The 24,925-nt window shown below is 35.7% G+C and overlaps 1 protein-coding gene across 1 annotated transcript in view; it reads left to right on the top strand.

The window, feature by feature from the left end:
- The window catches only part of AKAP6 (A-kinase anchoring protein 6), a 494,727-nt gene that overhangs the window by 369,028 nt on the left and 100,774 nt on the right, over window positions 1-24,925 (top strand). The window lies entirely within an intron of this gene.

The following is a 24,925-nucleotide window of genomic DNA, read 5'->3' as shown; positions in this document are numbered from 1 at the left end:
AATGACATGTTTTCCTCAGCACTTCAATAAATGGGGTAGAGGAGTCAGGAGGAAATGACTACATTAATTTTAAAGTGAAAAGATAATTAACACTTGAAGGACTAATGCTACAACCTATGGAATTATTATTCAAATTGAAGTTAATTTATCAAAAACTTGTGAAAACTATCTCTCCTAATGCAACTGTTAAAAAAAAATAAACCTTGAATAGTAAGAGTTGGGCATGTTAGAGGGAGAGTGGGAAGAAGGCGGGGAGAGAGGGGCTTCAGATGGAGAGGGAGAGAGAAAAGGGGGGAGAGAAAGAGGGAAATCATAGCAGGCATTAGCTGTGTTTGAAAAAGCAACTTAAATGGGCTAACACTTCAACATTTGGGACTGAAGGCTGGAGCATGTAAAACGCTTACTTAGATGATATGAATAGGACACTGGCAAACAAAAGCAGCAGTGTGCTCCTAGAAAACTGTGCTTCAAGGAGTTTCCTTGGCAACAGAAATGCAGTTCCAAAAGTAGACAGAACTTTCCTCAGAAAACATACTATTAATAACAACCTTCCGGAACAACTTGGAACAATTTGACGACTTGGCAATAATAATGCCAAGTGTTCTGCAAATTAATCTAACACATAACAGTTATGTTTCCCTTGCCCGTAATTCTGCTGGACCCTACCAAGAGCTAAGTCCTTGCTTTTCAGTGGCAAAATGTGAAAAATGTTTCTAAATGTTGTCATGGAAAAAGAAAACCAAAAGAAGTGCTAGTGGCCATTGGTGGCCAGTAATTGTGTTCAACCTATTGGAACCTACAAGAGAATTTAATGAGATGAGTTTATTCCAATTAGAGCTACTAGAGCTACTACGTTTAGTATCTCATCCTAACAAAGATGCTTCCATGAACAAAACTTGTTAAAGGGTTAACAGCCTGAGAATTGCTGTGATGTGAAGCACATCTTAAGGCCATTGGTTATATAAATGTAACACTTCACTAAATATGTGCTGGGTGTTATTTTTAAAAGCATCATCATTTCTTGTCAGCCCAGAGAATAAACTAATCTTGGATCTACATGGCCAATGGGAATCATTTGAATTCTCCTGAAGGCAATACGTTTGCCAGCCAAGAAAGGTATGGTGTTCCCCTCCTCTGACCTTTCCTGAATCCTTGGATCTAAAGGTTAAAAGTAATCAATATCTCATTGTGCAGCTTGGTTTCAGGGTAATAAGTAATAACCATCATGTTAAAATCCAAATGATTACAGATAGCACTTAAATGAGTTGACCTGTTTGGGAGCTTTTATTAATTGCAATCAGGATAATCATTAGAGTTTGCTAATAAAATTTTGGATTAAATTGCAAAAATTTCAGCCTTTAACTTTTGAAAAACAACTCTTACTTAATTAGATGTGAATGTTCAGTGTTCCCTCCTGTGTTAAGCTGAGAGATTTGGCTTTAACCCCACATATTTGTAGATTTCTTTCTGGTTTTTATAAAATAAATTAGAGGAACATTTAAACTCCTTCTAAGAAAGGGTGCTTGTTAGTTTAACCGCTCCAGAACTGCTTCATACTACATGAGTGTTTCAGTTCAGTGACTGCATGGAAGGGTCCCTCACCTACTTTTTAGCATTTCCTATTTTTAAGTTACTTATCTTCAATGGTTATAATCATATTTAGGCTAATCTGGCTTGTAGCTAGAAAAAAAAAAACCATGATGTGTGATTACACCTTATATGACAGGAACTGGGAATTATTTATTTTGTTAAAAAAAAAGACTACCAAAGTTTAAACATGAAAACCAAGTATTATCATTGACAAAGAGGTCTCAATATAAAAAGAATAGATGTTGAGTTTAATGTTCCATGCATTTACATCTGGAAGGCATTGATTGTCGTAACTATAAATGCCTATATCAGGAAGGCATTGGTTATCATAACTATATCGTAACTGCAACATTAAATCATATAAATCATATAATCTTCTACCTGGAAGAGACACACAATGCTTCCTTTCAAAATCAGTTACCAGAACTAATCACATGGCCCCACTCCGCTCCAAAGTAGATGGGGAAATGCATCTCTACTATATGCCTGAAAGGCAGAAAATAAGAAATTGTTGTTGGGCTGTATCAATAACTATCACAAGAAATAAGTCAGAGTTTCAACCCAGTCTGGGTGTCTTTAATGCCCACAATCTTTCTTTCACATGCTCCTTGCCTGCTCACTATTGTCCCATATTTTCTTCTCTACAACAGGTGAAATTCTTGCAAGTGCATTTTTCTCTGTCCGCATGAGCTTTTTGTGCCTAGCTAAGAAAGAAGGTCCTACATATTCAACGGAACATTAGCAGAGAAAACATGATGGACTTGGGGTTGCTCTTTAGCCAATCATCAGGCTGTTCTGTGAAACTCTTTAAACTTTCTTAAGCACCTTAGCACTCTGGGAAAGTATTGCCATTTTGAGCCTCACAGGAACCTCCTATATTTTGTCCTATTTTTAAGGCTGAAAATATTTATGTTTTTGGGTGAGATGCACTAAAGGCAGTGTTGCCCTAGGAAAATTCAACCTCATGGATCCTGTTATTGCCAAAGGGAGTTACTGAAGAAGAGTCCCCACGGAGAAATACTCTAGGGGAATATCATTTGCAGAAAAGCCATTTTCCCGTCTTGTCAAGGAGGCAGTTTCAGCTCTCAGAAACAAGGGCATTCCCAAGCATATTTTTAATAATGTTGGCATTTGCAAAGCTCATACATTCTTAAACTAGGCACTTCTGTGACACTCTGTACCTAATGAGGCACACTGGGGTAAGCTAAGAGGGAAGCGGTGGTCCTTCTGCTGAACCTTCATTCATTTACATAAGACACAAAACATAAACATACATGCACATACATACACATGTGCACACTTACACACATACATACACCCTCGTATTTTCTTCTAGTGAAGCAAGGAAAGAGTCAGGCAGACTAATACTTTTGGGGTTGATTTTCATTTTTATTCTAAACATTTTTAGACCACAGACCTCCAGGTTTTCTCCAGAAGGACATCTATACACCCTGGTAACTCATCTGAACTTACTATTTCAGCCTCTTTCCTAAGTAATTGATTCTGTATTCTCACTGGCATTTGCTTAAAGAAAATCTGCAATTTGTGATTTGTGATATTTCCTGTGTCATCTCATTCTATCCATTAAAAAGTAGGAAGTTTCATTTTTGAAAAGTAGGGAGTTTGTGGAAGAGGTATAACATGCATGTGGTTATGCACACACATTTATGTATGTTTACAAATATACACACATATACAAAGTATTAACTCATTTAGTTAAAAAAACTTTCATCAGGATTGAATTTGGATGAAACCAGATTCCTTGGACCAGATATGCTAGTAGTCCCAAGACATTTAAATCATGCGTATGTAAATAACTATACAAACTTCCTTCATATATGCCAAGTTTCAGTTTGGAGCTCATCTATGTTATAAATATGGGCATATTGGATTTTGCTACCTTCATTAGAACAGTTTTACTCATTCAGTATTCATAGATGCTTCCCTAAAAGATCCCTCCTTGAGAATAATTTAGCCATGAATACTTTGTTATAATTAAATGCATATTTTCTAAAGTGATGATAGATTTGGACTTTGTGGACCAAATTTGAGAATGAATGATTATAATTTTTGTTAGACTCCACACTCTAGGATGGCAAGGTTCACGTCTGTGTTGTTTATTGCCATGTCTCCACTGCCTGGTGCAATACCTGGCACATAATAGAAACTCAATAAATATAAGTTGAGAAACACTTTTCAAGTAGGTTTGTTTAATAATCTTAATTAAATTCTATCAATCAGAACTATGCTATCATCACATTACTTTTGCAAGAGAACAACCCTATTTTCATGCCATGGTAATTCAACCTGAAACATCATGGCATTCTCTTATATTGTATAAAAAAAAAAAACAAACCAAAATCTCTCTCCTTTAAAAACCAAAGTACAATTAGTGTAGTTCTTAATACTCAAGATACTTGGATTTGTCCAGGTTGATATCAGGGAGAAAGAGAGGGTGCTCGCAAAAGAAAGAGGGAGGGACAAAGAGAAGGATTAATGATGTCCGTGTCTGAGACAAATGGTATAAAATGTACAACTAATCACCATAATTCTATAATTCTGTAGGTGGTCTACAAACTCTCAAACTGTAATATTTGTTGGTGTATTTTGATTATATAGACAGTATAATGACATAGTGCGTATAAGGATAACAAGTACCATTCAAATATAAAACCTAAAAATAGAACAATAGATACAGGTGAACATGGACAGTCATTACAAATGGTAGGGATATCAGCACATTTTTTTCTTGTACCATAATTAATGGGAGAGTTTATTGACATATTTGTTGTAGAAAATTAACTTCAGAGAAATATGTATATTTAACAACATTGTTTGAAGGAAGTGAGAAAAACAATAAGAGATTTAGACTTGAACTCACTCTTTCACCCAAGTCCATCATGATGAGAGGGAATGGATGGAGCCTAAAAGACTGATTCATTTTTCCAAAGCTATAGCTAACTAATTCAGAATACGCAGCTTCAAAAAAATCAAATTCCACTGCTGTAACGTCAGAAGAAGGCTAAAATGTAATTTTGAGACTTTCTCCCACTGTTTCATGTAAAAAAAGTTTCACACTACTCATAATTTTAAAAACAGTCCTCATATATGGTCATTTATATTTTTAGTTAGCCATTAATTGTAAGCTTTATTGTTTTTAAGAAATTAAGAACAAACTAAAAGATGTACTATTTATAATTAGAATTTGAGAATGATTTGTGATGACTTTACTTCTTGCCTCTATTTGTGTCCACCTTGACATCCTTTTGGGTTTGCTCTCTTCCCACTGAACTTTGTCCTTCCTCCTCAGCATTCCTCAGCTGAGACATGTTGAGATTTGACAATACGTATGAACAGCATTCCTTCCTGTGTGATTTTTCTCTCTTCTTCCTCAGTCTCTTCTGCCTGTTGATGCTGAAGATCCATTCTGTGAATCAGTGGATTTATTACAAGCCATGAACAAAATCCTCATGTTCATTAAAACTTAAGCTAATTGAATTCTTGTTCTACAACATGGGAATATAGCAAAATAACTCAAATTTGGCTAGCATTTTATAATCCATGTTTTGATGATAGTTTAAGAGGCTCCGTCCGTCCAAGTTTGGGTTAGAAAAAGAAGTGAAGTATGGAAACACTGTCAGAAGCCTTTTCTGTTTACAAAAAGATCCAGGGATACCATGAGTAATGCCAGAAATCTCATGTGACAGCCAGCTCTTATGGGATTTTTTTCAGCTCACCAAGTTCAGGAAATAGTTCCAGAAAGCTGATTGGAGTTCAAAGATTTTTAAAAAAAATTAACTGAAGTGAATAATTGTGTTCTCTGTCCATTGGCCAACACTGCTGCTCGGATCTGTGCTCTCCTGGGGCCGTACGTCTCCCCAGGGGCAGGTAATATTGGGCACTCGATAAATACTTTCTGATTTCAATTGCCTGCTTAATGAGTGTCTTCTCCTGAATCTTCCAAAGTGAATCTCTTAGAGGTTTTGCACAGTTATTTATTTCCATGGGAAGTGAGGATATTACCTGGAGTTTCAGGACTGCAAGTGACTTCATAAGGACCTTCATTTCATTTCCTCTCTTCCAAGGATTGTTTTTCCTCCATTCCAGATAGGAGAGAATTTGTCCTCCATTAAACATCTTTCCAGAGGGAATTCCACAGCTGCCCATTAAAATGTTTAACAACTGTCCCTGCCTTTAAAGTCTTCTTATATCTAGTGTAAATCCCTTCTATTGTTAGGTTTAATTGTCAAATCGGCCAGAATCCATGCTCTGTAATTAAACCTCTTTTTTCTGTTTTCTATACAGTCACATCTCTCAAGCTTTTACAGGTTTCTTTTCAAGTTAAAAAATCTTTTAGAAGTCCTTTATATCAGCTTTGTCTATATTCCATCTAACTGAAACCACTTCTGTCCTCTTTCGTAGGAGAAAATATGCTAATATTGAGACAGTACTGCTAAATCCATATATTTGAGGGGCTTTAACAAGCTCCATGGATTTCTCCATCAGGTTTTTCAACTCTTTCTTATTAACAGTTAATAAAATAGTTCATGGATGGTTTGGAAGAGGAATATGGCTTGTCTGAGATGGTATGACTTATAGTGTATACCTAAGGAAGAAAGACTTTGAAAGGAAAAGAAAATGATATAAAAGTGGGCTAAAAAATCCTCTTCCCATTTAGGGACAGAACTGCTTCTTCTCCCAGTGGATGTGTAATATATTATTTATGTAAGAGTGAGCATCATGTTTTTGGCTCACATTCCATTTGGAGCATATACAGTGTGACAGTTTCCTTGGCTTATTGTTGTATATATGGCTATCTATTTTTAATACATTGCTTTTGTCTTTTTTTCATGCTTGCTTACATCTGTTGTTATGAAAACTGACATAAAGTTTTTAAACATAAAAGAAGTGATGGTGAAAGAGATGGTAAGAGACAAACAACATTTCAAAGGAACGCAAGATGGAGAAACAGGAGCAAAGTCTCCATGGAGAGAACCAAAAGCAGCCTCTGCAGGATAGATGGGGGGAGGCTCAGAACATATTTCTGTAGTCACAGAGGAAAAATGGTCATGAGGCTACAGAAAGCATTTCAAAGTGAGAAGGAGCATAGTACATTTTCCACCAAAGTGTTTAGACTTTTTAAGCTGCAGTTTTCAAACCTGTGAAATGGGTATAACACCCACCTTGAAAGGTTGTCAGGGTTCAATGAGTAGTGTACGTAAGGGATTCATCCTTGTGCTTGGTAAATAACTTAATATATAATACAGAATCAGGGGTTAACAAACTATAGCCTGAAGGTCGAATCCAGCCCACACCCTGGTTTTTAAATAAAGTTTTATTGGAACATAGCCAGGTGCATTCATTTATATATCATCTGTGACTCTTTATACTTCAATAACTGAGTTGAATAGTTTTGACAGTGACCATATGGCCAGCATGCCTAAACTATCTGACTCTTTACAGGAAAAGTTCACCAGTCCCTGGTATAAATAACTATTATGTCAACTCTTTAGTAATATACACTATTCTACAGACTTGAATGACTTTCCAATTCAATTTTCTGTCTGTTGTATCACAGTAATACCTGTTGAATATCATTATTTTGCCCAAGGTTCTAGTTTTCCTTTTGTAACAACCCAAAGTTGTCCTGTTATCCTTGCTTTTCAATGTAATATTAAATGGTTAATTGGTTCATTTCGCCACCAGGTGGCCTCCTATGCTCTATTGTGCTTGTGGGACCCAAAGGAAAGCAGAAAATGGATCTAATGCACTTCTTTTAACTTGGGCTGTGATTGTACTTTTATTGGCACTTCTCTGGTGGTTCAACTGCTCTGAAATCTCTCTATATTTAGAGAAACATAATCATACGTTTCTCTATGTGGCCCCGAAACATAAATTCACATTGACCTTTTTAGAAGATGAATTCTAAATCAGAGTTAGAGTTAAAACAGTGAACAAAATAAAAATATATAACTGCATACTCACACATACATCAAAGTGATTTCTTAAAAAAAGAAGTTCGGCTATCACTATAAGAGATTAACCATGACTCTGTATTATTCTCATATGTGTACTGGCAAGATTAACTGATCCTGAAGCTTCCACAGGAAAGACCAAAGCCACTGCCACTCAGATCTCCATATACTAATTTCTCTTGAAGAGCATGCTCAGTGCCCCAGTTTTATTAAGTTATTTTATTTTTCTAGATTCTTATTTTGAGTTTTCTTTTATTTTATTTTTGAGCTTTGCTAAAGACCAGTGCTAGGCAGGATTACAAAGCTGTGCAATAAAGTACTAGAGAAGGAGGCTGAATTCTCCTTGGGCAATGACTCTTATCCTTGCAGGTTTCATTTTCTTCATCTCTAAAGCCAGAAGGATGGACTGGGAGCCTCTAAGGTCCATTCCACCTTCAGTATTCTCTCATTAGTCAAAAATCAAAGAGTGTTCCAATTAGTAACTGATTTGACTATAAGCATTCTGACAAAACCAGAATTTTAGGAACTCAGTTTCAGAGGATAAGGAAACAAATTCATGGGTAAATATAATTTTTTGGAAAACTACCATAAAAAGTGTATAGTTTCTAAATGTAAAATTATCTTGGTTCATTTCACATGGTATTCATAAATGCATACTTTATGAGACTTCTAGACCCCTTTTATTACATTTTACTTTTGTTCATTGGTAGATAACTATTCCGTTGGATTCTCAACAGTGTCTTGCGAAATCTGCCATGGAAGTTTAGCTCTCTCTTTGACGTCTTATTTTCTACACATTTTAATTTTCCTACCTTTTTCTTGGGGAAGAATGATCAAATCCTCAGATTTCTTTAGAGCAGAGAATAGATATATTCATTTATATTTCCATTGAAAATGGGTCATTTTATACGGTACAAACAACCTGTTCGTACCTGCTGCCTGAGTTGCTATATGCACATCACTGGTTGTATTTGAATTGTCACACTGGATGTGATGGCAAATACTGCCAAAGGCATTTAGCTGTCTCTGAGGAAAGGACCAGAATTGTCCCTCGGGCATTTTGGTAAAGAACAGGCTCATGTTTGAATTCACAGTTACCCAGAGAGACATTGTGACAGGCAATCTCTCTAATTCCGAATTCCCTACTGGGGCTACTTCTCTGGAAAGCTATCTGGTTAAAGACAGATTCATACTTGCTTGGGGAAAAATTGATTACAAGTTTTTTCCCACTTTGCAAACTGCACTAGTTAGTATCGAGCTCAACTAATAACTTATGAAAATTGCATTACTTTCTCTTTGCCTAAGCACAAACATTTCCTACTTCAATTCTCTTTTTCCTCATGTATTTTTAAATATATGTTCATATGTCTCATGTTCTAATACATATTAAGAATGAATGGTCTAATACTTTCACCTTTACTTTAAAAGTAAGGAAAAGTAGAAAATGATGCTGTCTAGTCTATGAGGGATTACTACATGCTATGAAAAATAAAAATAAAAGGAAGACTATCCTTTTCCTTAAGTAATTTATAATCCATTTGGAAACGCAAAACCAAAAAACATGAAGTTATAGCAAAGATAGCAAATATGTGTGGTACCAGCAAAATAAGTGCTAGTCTTCTTAGAAACATCTTCATAGAAGAAATGATATTTGAACTGGGCCTCTCTGGATAGAATTTAAATACGTGGAATGGATATAGGTGCATTGCAGAAAAAATGGGATATGGGGAAAGAAAACCTTCAGATGTAGGAGTTGGTTTGGTTTGACACCTGACTATGACTTTGCCAAAATCAGGAAGACACACTGGAGAAGAGTAGGAAACCAGCGGCACATCATAATTGCTCTCGTCCATGTGTTCAGTTAAGGCCAACAAAAGGCAAAAGAGATTTTTCTATTGAATATTGAATCCTAGATTCAATGTTTTCCTTAGTGAAGGGAAATTATATACATAAATATACAAGCTAATAGCATAAAAGAGATGAGAAAAATTATGCCAAAGGTCATATTTTCTTAGCAGGAAACATTTGGATCAAGTTTGACAAAACACTTGTATGTAGTTCTTATTATGTAATAGAGTTGTTCTAAGATCTTTGAGTATATTAACACATTCAAACCTCACAGCAATCTTATGAAAGAAGTATTAGCATTATCCCCAGGTGAGCAACTAAGGCACAGGAATTGCACAGCTAGTAAGCAGTACAAACAAATTTTAAAAATGGGCAATCTGATTCCAGGGATATATTTTACTTTTATTTATTTATTTGTTTTTGCCAAACTCCTTGGATCTCACTGATTCACAAATTGAAATGTTTGGTATGGGTCCTTTTCTATCATCATGTTTATAGAACCTAGTGATCAAATGGTTATGTGTATGTAGGTTTTGAGAAGTAATTTTACTAGGTGATACCAACATATTCCCTCCTCTTTCCATTGCTGGTAGAGAAAAATAGTAACACTTTGTTGATGTATTTTCTAGAAGAAGGAAACTATATATACATAGTTAATGTATATGTATCATCATAATAAATATGTATGTATATAATACATATTATATATAAATATTATTTATCTTTTCAGTGACTCCATTCCAATGTGACCTATTTTATTCTCTAATGTGAACAGTAGTTACAATACATTATTCCTAAGACAGATAATAAAAACAAGTGGGAAATATGCAGTCTTGCCTTGCAAATGGGTAACAGGTGAGAATATCTTTTACAAACATACTAAAATCAAAGACTTTGTTTTAAAATGGTACATTTTACATATAGAACTAAAATTTCATACAAACAAGATTTATTTATTTCTTAAAATGTCTGTGATGGACAAGTGATGAGTATAATCATCGTCCCTGTTTTACAGATGGGATGACCAAGGGAATGTGAATAAAATTCCTCAATATAACAAGCCACCAATAAAGCAAAGGCAGATGTAACAGTCACAAAGGAAGTAATGCCCAATCTAGGGGCTCCCTATTGATGTGCTTAGAGAAAATCCAGCAAAATCACAAGTGTACCTATTTCTTCTTGAAAAGTTATCTAGGGTTATAGCTGCCCTAAATGGCCACATTCTGGTACTCCTGTTTTTTTTTTTTTTAATTATTTTTTTAATTTAGATCTCCCCTTGATGAATTTTTGAGGCCTTATGCAAATTTTTAAGTCATCATTATCATATTCTTTCATCTGATTATTTCAGAGGAACCATTCACTGAAAACCTTCTCACTAGCTGCAATGTTCCCTATTTTTATATGGTTTTTATGCTTTATTCTCTGTGGACTGTTAATGTTTCCCCTATCTGGTGAAACCTTTGTAACTTCCCCTATTTACTTATTACTCTCTCTCCATCCATCTGTGCATTTCTTTCATTTTGTTCTCTAAATCTTTACTCCTTCCTCTTTCTCACTTTTATCACTCTTGTGATTGGACACACACACACACACACACACACACACACACACACACTGTGTTTCTTTTTGATAGAGCTCTTCTAATAAACTTCCTTAAATGTTTATGGCAGACTCCCTCACATAGCTAGAAAAGTGCTGAAAAGCAAGTATCATAACCAAGGTTTGTTTGCTTTTTGTAGTCTTAGTTATGCTAATAAATTTTCACCTGTACCCTAGATCTTCTTTAAATTATAAGCCATCATTCTTTTGAACAAGTATGACTATCATTGAGAGCCTGTCTGCCCTTTTAGCCTCAACTTGATGCTATTAAATATGTGTGGAGGTTTGGAAGATGAACTATACCAAATGAATCTGCCATAGAAGCTGTAAGGGTGGAGTTGTTAAGTGTGTTTTGACCACTCCAAAATCACTTTGTGTGTGTGTGTGTATTTAATTTACTTATTTAAATTCAAGTCAGTGAACATACAATCTAGTATTGGTTTCAGGAGTAGAACCCAGTAATTCATCCCTTAGTGAAGACCCCACTAAAAAGGAGAACTACAGGCCAATATCCCTGATGAGCCTGGATCCAGTCACATTTTTGAATGGCATTCTTGACCTTATTTACTTTATACTTGACTATACTTATTTACTACTAGTTTCCTCACAACTCTGGACTGATATTTAAAGATGTGTTTTTAAGCATAACAGTATAGCTTAGCAAACTAAGCTGAAATTTGTTCTGAAAATTCCATTTCTGGATTTTAGGGATACCTTACTACCCTTGGGCAAGTCACTTAGCTTCTGTGTATCAATTTCTAATCTGTAAGACAGAGTGATATCACTGACTTTCCCCATAGGCTTTCCATAGGAGAACAAAAAAGAAAGCAATCTATTGAAATGACAGTCAAACTTTCTAATGCCGAAGCAACAAACAGTGCTTAAAGCTTAAAGCCTGAAATCTCTGGTTTATTTCCTTAAGATCTCTGTCTAGTAAATATGGACATGTACCACAAAGAAACCAATAAAAGAAGCCACAACAGAAAGGCTTTTAAGTCTATAGTAGACTGGTGTTGGAACTGGAAATTGAACCCAGCCTGTTGCCTCATGGTCAAATAGTATTGCCATGTGAAACCTGTGAATTCCCAAAAGGTGTCCTTAAGTATGAAAAGGTTTCTGTCACCTTCCTCTTTTCCTTGATACATTTTATAGAAGCTTTTCTTATGTTAACCATTCCTGGCATGGGAAACACAACTTTGTTCACAGTTTCTGTCTAAAAATTGAGAATAATACTTTGGTATTGGAAGCTCTTATCAAGTAAGTTTTTCACTCAGCATGATGTTCATTTTTTTTGTTTGTTTTGAGAAAGAGACAGACACAGTGTGAGCAGGGGAGGGGCAGTGAGAGAGGGAGAGAGAGAATCCCAAGCAGGTTCCGCACTGTTAGCACAGAGCCCAGTGTGGGGCTCGAACTAATGAATTGTGAAATCATGACCTGAGCTGAAACCAAGAGTCTGATGCTTAACTGACTGAGCCACCCAGGCGCCCCTAACTCAAAGATAAATGGAGGCAATCACATGCTACTCATTTGGATACTAATACTATATTTGACATATATACCAGCAGCTGATATAGGCTCCCTTAGCCTTTTTGGGGGGAGAAATTAAAATGAAAATATATTTTCCAACTTCCTTCTACATCTAACCCATAATGCTAAAAGTTACAGTGGATAAAGTGTGAACAGTGCATGATTGCTGACATTACACACTCCATTATAGGAATTTATACTGTAATTCTGAAACTAAATTCATCCTCATCTGCTGTAAAGGTACCAGAGTACCCTCAAAAAGTGGCCTATGGCATCAAATATTTTACAGTTCAGGGATTTGGGTGGTCACCAAGAAAAACTCCATGGCATTTGGATCTGTTAAGATTGTAGATGTAAAAAATCATAAATGCTCTAAAAAGAAAAAGTCTCGATGTGAATACATAAAGGTATGATGGCATTTCCATTGTGTTTTGGGAGCAGCAACTCTGGAAATGTTTTGATTGGCTTTGTCTTAAAACCTACAAACACGATGAGGAAATGTTCTCAGTGCTAGTGGCCATAGTCCCCAGGAAATGCCTATTTGCACTAACCTTGACGAGACAGTTTTTTATAATGACAATATGGGGGAAAGAGCTTTCAGTCTTCATTTGGGCCACTGATTCTCATGGACTTCCAAAGTCACTGTGTTCTGAAGCAATATCTTCTTGATAAACTACTGTGGATACAGTATTCTACCTCTCATTTTTCTTGTCAGCCTCAAAGAGAAAGCGAGGCGTTCTCTTTGAAGAAGCATTATCAACAGCATTAACATGAGAAATATATAGTCTCTTCCTTATGAAATTAATTTGGCATTATTTTTGAGGTGTGCAACATCTTGGCAACTGCTTTGGTTTAAAACTCTGTGATTTGGGAAAAGCACGTTTCAGAATGTTTAATTCAGCGATACAAAAGGCACTAATGAAATATGCATGTATGAATTTTATATCATATTAGTTCCCTCTTTCTAGAAATCTGAATAAAAGCCAAACATCTGGATTACGTTTGAAAAGCCTGAATTTCCAATTTTCAGAGAGATTCAATCTATTTTGACATTGCACACTTAGCCTTAACATTTACAGTGTGCTATTAACATTACTTGCAATTGTAAAAAAAAAAAAAGTCCAGATTTAAACAAACTTGGTGCCTCCTAATGCTAAAAATATATCTATCTTTGAAATGGCTGCCACTGCATAACCGTATACATCCATGTTTTAGACTTCATCAGCATTTCCATTATAAATACTTGCAATGAACAGGCCTATAATTCAGCTATAGAGATATGGGGGTAAGCTTTGATACAGAAATTCGCCTATGGTTGTATATTAAAACAACAGACAGCATTTCATGCGTCACTTCATTTGAGAAACTATTCATTGACTCTATGTTTTCCGAAGATCTCAAATATTCAAGGTACTCCGTGATTGGCCAAAATATAGTCCTCATCCTTTGAGAGTTTATTCTTTGAATATAAGACAAATAATAAGATTGCTGTTTTTTTAAAAATAGATCTGTGAGTATATTTTGGCAGCTAGATTAAAGGCAAGTACATATTTATGGTCCTAATTCAGGGAAGTAAGTATGGATATTAGTGCTTTATCTCATTTGATTATCATAATTTATTTAAGACATAGGTGGTCAGCCAAGCTTTAAGTGTTAAGGTAAGAAGTTCTGTGTCTACACAAGAGAGTAAAGAAGACAGAAGGTGACCTTGTGTTTGAAGTTTGCATAATAGTAAGTCTTCAGTGGACTGTACTTTACTACATTCAAGTTTTGACTGGATGTCTAGCATATAGTAGTAGGTAAACCTCATTTTTCTGTTACATGGTGAAAACAGCCTTAAGTCAGAGATGTCCCTTTTCTCATCTTATTTTGCTTTATTAAAAAACCCATTAAATTATACAGTAGTACCCAATTAAGCAAAAATAAATGTATTTCAAGGCATTTGTTTAGGTTGGGAGATGGAAAGCAAAGAAATAATACTTTTACATTGGAAACTTTTTAAAAGGAGAAAACTGAGTTTTGTTACATTAATTGCTGATCCTCGTGTTTTTTTTTCCTTCCTACATTGCGTACTCTAACAGATATTACATAATTGCATAACTATTCTTACTATGTGCTGACATGACATTACGACAGCCCTGATATGGTGCATCATAATGAAACCGTAATTAGAACAGTCATGATGTATTATGGCAATGATCCACATCGTCACTGAAGTGCATTGGAATGCACAGAAAACCCATTGAGATGTGCAGATTTTCAACATAATATAGCACAACCATGAAGTTTCATAGCATGGAGGAGAAATTGCCATTATGCCCACACTGCTGGCAGCAAGGGTATATAACACGTTTCTTCAGTCTGTTAGAGAAAGCTCTGTATTGATGGAAGAAAATTTTTTAGAGTGATATTTGTGAAGTTTTTGTCTTAAAAAAAAACTACCGGAAAGACCTTGTTGAAATATGGACTTAACTGCATATATTCTAGAGAAGTTTCCTATAAAATATTTACATTTCATTTAATACCTCAAATTCAATGATTGAGATATTTTTCCTAAAGTAGGACAGATTGAAGATGATTTGAGCATTTTCATTTAGTCTCATTTTTTCTTCTCATTTTCAGTGTCCTATCTTGAGCTTAGATTGTATAGCTTACATTTTATGTGGTTGTAGCTTTGCTCCCTTATTGTTCTCCTAAGTTTTCCTACATGACAATCTTATATGTGAATCTTGTTCAGTAAGTGATAACTTCTTAACTTGGTGTATTTTGGTCTTGGCATTCTTTCTATACATAATAATATGATTGTTATGGCTGATTTGGCAGATGTGAGCCCAAAGAAACTCAGCTTTTTAAAACAGAGAATTTTCAACTTTATTTTCTAGGCCAGTCCTCATTTAATGCCATATTATCTCGTAAAATTTCCCAACCAGATAAACTGTTGGTCTCTGTCTGAATACCCATGTTAAGTGGAAACTCAGTCGCCCAAGCTTCATTCCTACTTACTCTTTAGCTTCTGACCTCATTCCTGATCTCTGAGATCAGATGAAAGAAATTAATATTTTCTATTGAAAGCCCTCTAAATTTTCCAAGTCTGTTAACATGTCCTTCCCTCTCTTCTGTCATCTTCAACTCTTCTTTACTCCTTGGCTGAATAGCTTCCTCTCCTTCAACAGCTTGCTCCTTGGAGAAGTGTTGAATATTCTCCCTTCCTTGAATGCTCTCCTTTGGACATTTTATACATTGTCTAAGTCCCTCTTGGAAATGGAACCCAACCAGAATCAGGATTACAGGTTTGGGCTTAGTAAATCACAGTCAAGCTGATCTGTTACTTTTCTTATTTATAACCCTGTGATTGTCTCAGTCCAGCTCCAAATCATATTTCCATTTTTTATATTTACCTTCCACTATCTGTTGACTCACTGAACCTAATGACAATTGAAGCCCGCTAACTTCTATTGTGTATGCAGTTTTTGTATTTTTATTTATTTTATCAGGGTAAGATTATGAACTCAGGCCTGACATTGATCTTATCTCCAGTTAGATTTAATCTACTATGCCAGCATGTTGTTTTCCTTTTAGAGTACAACCATCATAAATAGAGAATGTGAAGAAGTTACCTACACATTCAGATCCAACTCAAAGATATAGTTTGGACTGTAGGTGTTAAAAAGTTTTAATTCATCATATAAAAATTCACATAAGGAGATTTCACATAAAAATATCTTTCTATCTGCTCTCAAATACATATATCTGTCCATACAGAAGCCATATTGAAACCATATTTCCATATATGAACAATTGGCAGAACTGACTAGTGGTTGCCCCTCTTAGAGGAAACTTGTGTTCTCCTAACCCCCACAATCCACACTACTTCTTCCTATTGCCCCTTCACCGGAATCAAATGTTAGTCATCATCACATTTTTGCATTGTTTTTCTTTTAGTAGAGAAAATAGTTCTCTTTTTCCAAGACACTAGCAGTAGTTAGAATATGAGAGAAAATGGGGCGCCTGGGTGGCATAGTCAGTTAAGCAAGCGTCCGACTTTCGCTTAGGTCATGATCTCGCAGTTCGTGGGTTCGAGCCCCGCGTCGGGCTCTGTGCTGACTGCTAGCTCAGAGCCTGGAGCCTGTTTCAGAGTCTGTGACTCCCTCTCTCTCTGACCCTCCCCTGCTCACGCTGTCTCTCTCTCTCTCTCTCTCTCTCCTAGAAATAAAAAAAAAAAATTAAAAAAAAATATGAAAGAAAATGACTGAGCTCAGCTCAACTTCTTCACTTTATATTAGTTTCCAGTTAGTAGGCTACTGGAGCTGGCCAGTACTGGCTCAGGAGAGCTATTTGTTAAATATTCAGGAACTTTGCCAGCAGTAGCCACTTTTTGTAGTTTGGAATCTGCCATGGTGCAAATATGCACACCAGGGAAATCAGCGAACCCCGTAAATTGGGGTTTCCCCCACATCCTCAGAGAGCTCTCTATACCAGTATACCAGTACCAGTAGGTATTTGAATTTCTGATCTCTGAACTAATATATTTGTTATTCTTTATTGATCATTGAGATTAGTGTAATTGGGCAATCAAATCAACATTCCATACACATATTTTACTCATATGTGTCATTAATAAAAATATTGAATAAGATGACCCAAAAAGAGCCCTGTGGTATAACATATCTATTAAACAGTGATCTTTACATATGGTTGTTCAACAGGTTCTCAGAAAAACTCCTTGTACTTCTGTGCTTCTAAATGATTGCATCCTTCTGCTCCCTTTATGTTTATGAAAATCTAATAGAGGCACATACACCTGATACAGGAATTCACATCCTTGCTGTAGGGATTTAAGTCATTAGATTTTGGGTGTATGTTCTTAGCAATCTAATTATGTTTAAAATCTGGTTAGTAGAGTAGTAAATAACTGGTATTGCTACAAAATTGCATTGAGAAGGTAATAGGATTGAATTTCTACACAAGTTGACAGTCAATTAAAATTTCCATATATCCAATGAGTTAGCCAGTTCTTGGCTGGGAAGCTAGAACAAATGCCTTCCTCCTAAGCTGATCACTTCAAAACAGGCAAAATTTATAATACAGTCAAATCAAGACTCAATGCATCAACTAAAATGTGAGTTTGCCTTATCAAATAGAGATCAAAAACAAGAGGTAGACTAGAGAGCATCCACAATACTTCTTACTTAAATTCCTCTATTTTTATTGTCACTGGAGGAAAAATAACACATTAAAACCTCCTTACTGAATTACTGTCCTAAACCAATAGATCCATGGGGCTTGTTCAGCTAAAAACCACAACAGACTTTGTAATGCAGTGATGTAATCTTGGCTTTGTGTCATTTATATTCAACCTAAAAAAAACAATTTTCCTGAATAGACAGGCTGACAACAATATTGTTCAGTGTGGGTTTTTATTTGGATTCTTTCCAAATGGTTCACATGCCTTCACAGTAACACATCATGCTTGCTTACGTTTTTTGCCTGAATTCCAAAGTTTGCCCCTTTTACTAGCTTTCTATTTTTCTTTTAAGGTCTCAGTTATGTTTGTAAAACTAACCAGCTCCACCACAAAATTAGGATGTATCTTGCAGAGTGCATTCATTTTACTTTTTGCATATTTTTCCTGAGGTCATGTCAAGGTTAGTTTGAATTCCATCCTACATTAAGACTTCTTTCACAGCTATTTAGCTCGGCAGCCTACTCCCCGCTGGGGTCTGCCCCTTGGGCACGTCAAAGCTTCAGACCTGACAAATCACACACAGATGAAGCTGTACAGTTTTTTAAACAGTTTCATCAGTAACTTTTCTTTATCTTTTTCACTATCCTCCTTCATATTGAGATTTTTTTCCCCTCTGAATTACCATTTAAGGAATCTTAAATTCTATTCAAAACAGTTTGTTTTCCATCGGCATTGCAAACTGGCAATATCATTTATTTTCTAGTAAATCATACTAATAGCCTCCTAGTCACCAAGACTACAGACCAAAAGATCTATAGACTGTTTCTGACTAGTATAACTGTAATTCCATTGTTAAAATCTATTTGTAGCAGGAAGCTTAGTGTTAGATAGGTGCTACATTTACCAGAATCAGAAAAAAAAAAAGAGTCAACCATAAAAACATGTGGACTTTATGACGTATTACAGGTTGAGCCTGGAAATGTTTCTCAAATAGTTAGCAATATGCTCTTATCAGTATTTTAGCAAATTGTGAAACTAATGGTGCAACTCAATTTCCTGTTTAATTGACAAAGTTAAAATGCTTGGTTGCTAATGAGTGTATTAGCAAACAATGTCCCCTCTACAGGCTTAAGTAGATCAGGATTTTTTTAAAGCAGCTTACAATCCTTATTTTTATATAACGAAAAAAATTGGCTGCCACAAAATTGCTAGATCAACTGAAGGAATGGTGTAATTATTGCTGTATAGTCACTTTGGCAATGTCAAATGGCCAGATTACAGTTTTCTAGTTCTCACACTAGAAAATAGTTATTTTCTTTTACAAACCATAGGCTTTTCATTACATTTTCATTCAGGACAAACAATACCTGAAAATCTTAACTGCAGACTAAGCAGAAAACTTAGAAGTGTGAAGAAAAAATAATATCTGAATGATTCTCTTCTCCTCAGTCCTCTTTTACAGTTAGCTCAGTATAAAAGTACCCAGCGAAGGGGTCTATAAAGGTTGCTTGGTTGAAACTAATTAAAGACAGGTCTAAATAGAAAAAGAAAAGAAAAGGGGATCAAAGGAATTACATTAGGTGTCAGGACATTGTTTGGAGACATTTTATTTAGATTTTTGTAATTCTATTCCAGAAAAAAAGCTAAATTCTAAAAATGCCCATTTTTGCCCTAATTCCATATTTGCGTTATTTTTGCAATAAGATACGTGTCAACAGGCAAACATCTTGAAGAAATCATTTCGGCATTGGCGCATTAACACATTATGGTGAAAAGAGAGGCTTGTGCTTTTCACGCAGCGCATTTCAGTCTTCAATTAATGTGAAAGCACTACAATGCCTATGCAACTTCTCTTGCCTAGTGGTGCACCATTTATCATTGCAGTTTTACATTGACCTTGACACCCACTTCATTAGAATAAAGATTGTCTACCATTTAGGTTACATTGTTCCTCTGCACAGAGACCCCATGCAAATTTCTGTTCAGATAGAAGAGCTGCGAGGCTGTCAGAGGTCATCTGCATTAAATGATTGCAGCTATTTTCCAACTGCTTCTTTTCATTCTACTCAATTCAGGCTAGGAGGATCAATCAAGTCCTCTGCCTGAAACAGTGGGACTGCTGGGAATATAACTGTTTTTGGTAGTAGTGGATATGCCCTAAACAGTATTAAATATTTAATATAAACTCATTAAAGGCCATGCAAAGGCTTCAGAAAGATATCAGATTTATAGAGAAATGTAAGGGGCTAGAGAACCTTTAAAAGATAAATAGAAGAAGAATAATCAATTTTATAATTTTAGAGAGTAAGATTACAATAGTTCTTAAACTTAGTAAATCTTTTCTATGGAGACTTTTTTCTCACCCTTGACATGGGCAGGGAAGGGAGGAGACAGGCAGGCTCAGTGCACTTATGCAGTGTTTTACATGAAATCAGAATGAAAAGTTTTCAATTCTTGGTATTTTTAGTTTTGTTCTATAACAATGAATGCCATTCTGGGTATTTATTTTTAAAGGCTTAGGTATTTGTTATGTAAAAGAAATGATTGGAGAAATAAGTTGCCAGGTTTTCCTACTTAAGTTTTCTGAGTGATATAATTGGAATTAAATTATTAATGGGAGATACTTTAAAAAAGATTGTTTTATGATCTTCTATTAGGGAATTTGCAATTCATTTTAATATTTGTAGTTTGATTTATATTAAAGATAATGCAATCTATGTCCAATTAACAATACATGGACAATGTAATGTGATTTCCAGATCATGCAAATGGAATAAGCTAGAAGAGGGGGTAAAACTCAATTCTTAACCTCAGATGTAATTTGCTGTGCGAGTTCTGGCAATTTTAAATGACATTGCACTTTTTAATTTTTCCAAAGGCTCAGCAGCAAATTTATCCCAATCAAGAAAGCCTATTATTAATTTACAAGGACAATTGTAGGAGTCTTTATAATTTCTCTGTGCAATTATTCGCCATAAATTGCTAATGGTAAAACACAAAGAGTTCGCAAGAAATAACGACTATTATTTGTCTTGGGCTCAAGTCGCCTTCTTCAGTCTTGAACATCTTCCCAAAGTGATGGTGGTACTGGCTCCATGTGAAACATCACATGCGTCATGAGATGCTGGAAACTAGTGTTCTGGAAAAGGGGGCAACACCAGAGCCGCTGCAAAGACGGCACTGGCCTCTAGCAGATTCCTGCACGCGGGGGCATGTACAGCTGAGCTGTGGACCCTGGACTTTCATATAAAAAGACTCTTTGTTCACCACTGAATGGCATTAGGCATGGACTTGCTGAGGGGCCACCATGAAGCCTCGCATGAGGAGGGCAAACACTAGCCAGAAAACACAATACGGGAGTCATAGACAGACATATCTCTGGATTTTTGTGCAAAAATGCATAGTTTCCACATATCGTTTTGCCAGTACTTTGGTGTTTTGGTGTGTTCCTAGCATATGCTTCCTTGTTACTAGACTAAAATACATTTCTCTCCCCTTCACTGTGTTTTCTCTATCTGTTGTGTGTTTACAAGAAAGGAGATTATGCTGGATATACAGGTGTTTGTGGTATTACTTTGCACTGGGAAAGATACTCAAATTTGTTATTCTAATGACTAGATCATTTTCCTTGCTTTAACTCTTCCTAATATAAAGTCACATAAAGCCCAGTTAAAATATGGTACAGGATGTAAATACTCAAACCCTGAAGACACAGAATCAGACAGCCCGATTCTAATAATCAAGAAAATTCTTTGGTTTAATTTTTGTGTTTCTTGTAGCCAAAACTTCACTCTCTGCTCAGCAATGTCTGGTCTCTTTTCAGCATAACCAACAGAAGCACCATACAAAAGTCTTACAATGGATGTCTTAATCTCTCTGTGTGCTTTTAGAGCATTATTTTGAATTCCATCATGCTGCCTTTTTTCTTTCCTCTTCTGAAGTTTTATTACAACAGCAGAATTCCCAGGGAGCTTTGGGGGCAAGGTTCACATAATATAGCCCTGAAGTTTTGCTTAGGTGGAATCCATCCCCCAATCCTGGCCATCTTTTGATGATCTTTCTATTTCAAAAAGATTCACTGGGTAGAATCTTAAAGCATTAGCTATATGTAGTTTATTTTCTGTGTTTTTTTTTTTATTTTTTTATTTACTAGACAGTGAGCATCTACAACCCTTTCATGATGCTTTCTTTCTTTGACCTCACCGTGACAAGGCATCTTGTTCTTTAACACTGAGGGAGGCAGAAAAATGCTGGAGTTTTCTCAATGTGTGCCTTCTATACCAGTTTCAAAATGGCTTATTCTTCTGGTTTCCATGGTGACAATTAACACTGTTTCAAGGCATTGTTCCAGTCTCCATTTGGGCAGAATTTTTGGTGTGATTTTTAACAACAACAAAAAAAAAGATTTTAGGAGGGAAAAGAACCTTTAGCATAACTGTCAAAAAAGTTATCTCAATCAAGTCTTTGTGCATTTCTAATTATATTTACTTCAGAAATCCCTGTTTTTACTGGCTTTGTTTTATAATTCAATGTTGTTAGCATTTGTGCTTTTAAAAAGGATGGGCCGAATGAGAATTTCTAAAAACTTCTTTAATTTTTAGTGACAACAGCAAGCTAGCATTGGTGGTGATTTGTAACTCTGTTTTTAAAGTTTTCTTTATATACCTTCTGTATACCTAGGAGTGGCATTTAGGATAGGAGTGGCCTGTGATTTTAATTTAGATCATTCACATATCTATTAGGAGGCTTCATTAGTCAAAATTGAATTGGCCAAGCAAATACACTTAATAATGTAAATATGCCCTTTCAATAGAGTATATTTTATTTTTGACTAGACAGAGAGGCCCACAGCAGGTGCTGTGGGGAAATTAAATACTGAATGCTTATTTACCTTAGCACTCAAGAAAAGCCATCTGACTTTAACTTCGTTAATCTCATTTTTGGCTATTGAAGAGTAGTCTCTATCATAATATCCCAGACTATAGGACACAATGGGGCAACCTCTGCTCACTTACTGCTGTGGGTGAAATGAATATGAAGATTAAACTATCTTCTCACCACAGGATAAAGTAGCCCTACTTGATAGGACGACTGATAGAGCAGACCATTGGTTCTCTGTCTAATGTTTCTGAAAAGATGTTGGAGAGAGAAGAGCAAAATGTCTTCAGCATCAACAGAAACAACCCTTTGCATTATTATATATGTGTACAGCTTGCAGTCTGAAATCGTATCACATTCAACCTTCAGAGTGCCTCAAAAATTAAAATAAATATGTTTGCCTTAAATTAGTTGATATTCTAGTACCTTTCAGGCACACACCAACACACTTAACAATTGGCTGGATTTTCTTAGCTTTTATAGTTTGAAAGCATTGTCCATCAATCACATCTTTAATCAAGCTTTTTATACAGTAGGTTCCATGGGGACAAGACAAGGGAGCTTACATAAAGACAGGTTTTTTTTTTTAATGTAATAACCTTTTATTAGCGGTTGCTGTGACTACTTGCACCACATTTCATAGAGAAAATTATTTTATTATGTCTAAAATTAAATTAATTGTTTTTTATATTTTTATTATTACAAGACTATCATTTTTATGGGCTGAATCTAAACTGTTCTCTTTCTTGACTGATCCTCTATGTGGGAGCCATTAAAAGTTGGGGCAAAGAGAGGGGATGAGCTTGTCACAAGTGACAGTGATAACTGGTTGAGGCTGCTCCCAGGTGGCACAGCCGGAGGACTCCCTCTGTCAGTGCACGTGGCGTAAGCAAAAGATTTGAATAGGATTCTCTGCCTGCCTGAAATGCTGGTTCCCCCAATATTATGTCAAAGAAGTCTTACCAAATTAATTATGTAAATCTTTGTCGACAGCATCATCTTTAGATGGGAATCTGATTACATAAAGCAGATTGCCCTCTCCTCAATCATCGCTCTGATAAATAAAACACTATCTAGGTTTCTGGAATACTTGTTGAGTGTTTTGTCCAGAAAGCTTGAGTAGCCAGTGTATTTTTTAAGTATTGGAGTAACATGACCCTGGTAATTGCTTGCCATTAGAAAATGCAATCAGAATCTCCCACCTATCAGAGGTCACATTCTGGAAGAGTTCTCAAACAACCCTTGATTTTTTTCGTTATGCATATTCATGTAATTTTGGATACTTTGACACCCTGATCAACATTCATTAATACTATGAAATGCTTTAAATCACCTCATTTAAAACATTTTGTTCTGTGATCCACAAATGACTAACATTTGGAGAAGTTTACATAATACAAATGATGTGCATGTTTAGCGTAAATGAAAGATTAAAATAAGAAACTAAAAGTATGCAAACATATGCATGTAAATGCTGAGGATCTATTACCCAAAACAAGGATTTCACACCTTCTTTTCCTTTAAGCTGCTTCCAATTGTATTTTCATTTGGGATCTTACACAGTATCATGTTTTCAAAGTAAATAACGTGCTTGGGCATGTTTTGAACTTGCCGATTTGATGCTTTGCCCAGACAGAAGCTTTTCTTATCAGATCTGTTAAGGTGCTCTGCTTAGCTCAGCTCAGTTAGAGCAATGGAGCAATACTACCAAAGACCTCAGTGCCCCCAACTTTTGTGGCTCGAAGAAAAAAAATTGGGGATTGTCATTATATTTTGTAAATGTGCTAAAGTTGTAAAATATGTGTAGTATTTTAACCAGAATCTAGTTTTCTACTCAGAGGTGTTTTGTGTATAGTACCTTTTAAAAGTACAGCCATAGTCATTTATAGCTATTCATAATACAAGACTTTCTAACTTTGAAGTTATCCAAATAGAGTTATTTGAAGAGAATCACTATAGTAACTGCCATATTAAATGGCACTTAAATTATCTCTAGCAAAACATCTTTTAGCAGAGACTCACTTGGCAGTTTGTTATAATACAATGTAGATTGGGGGAGAGGAACTGTAATCAGTTGTGATGTTTGGGGACATTTTATGGTAATCAATAAAGAAGCATAGATTTGTAGCCATTCCAAAGCTCTGGTTTGCTTTTTTTCTCTATGTAGATACTCTTTTTCAAGACCACGCAGTTTTTAAGTAAAAGAAAGATGGGGGAAAAAGGGTTAAATGAGAACTCAGGAGACTTACAGAATAAGGAGGAAGTTTACACCATCTTTAAGGATCATCTAATTTGAACCAGAAGTCCTTTGTGGAGCAGACGT

The sequence above is a fragment of the Crocuta crocuta genome, unplaced genomic scaffold, assembly GCF_008692635.1.
Source record: "Crocuta crocuta isolate KB4526 unplaced genomic scaffold, BGI_CrCroc_1.0 scaffold116, whole genome shotgun sequence".
Taxonomy (NCBI): Eukaryota; Metazoa; Chordata; class Mammalia; order Carnivora; family Hyaenidae; genus Crocuta; species Crocuta crocuta.
This window is presented reverse-complemented; position numbering and strand designations above follow the sequence as displayed.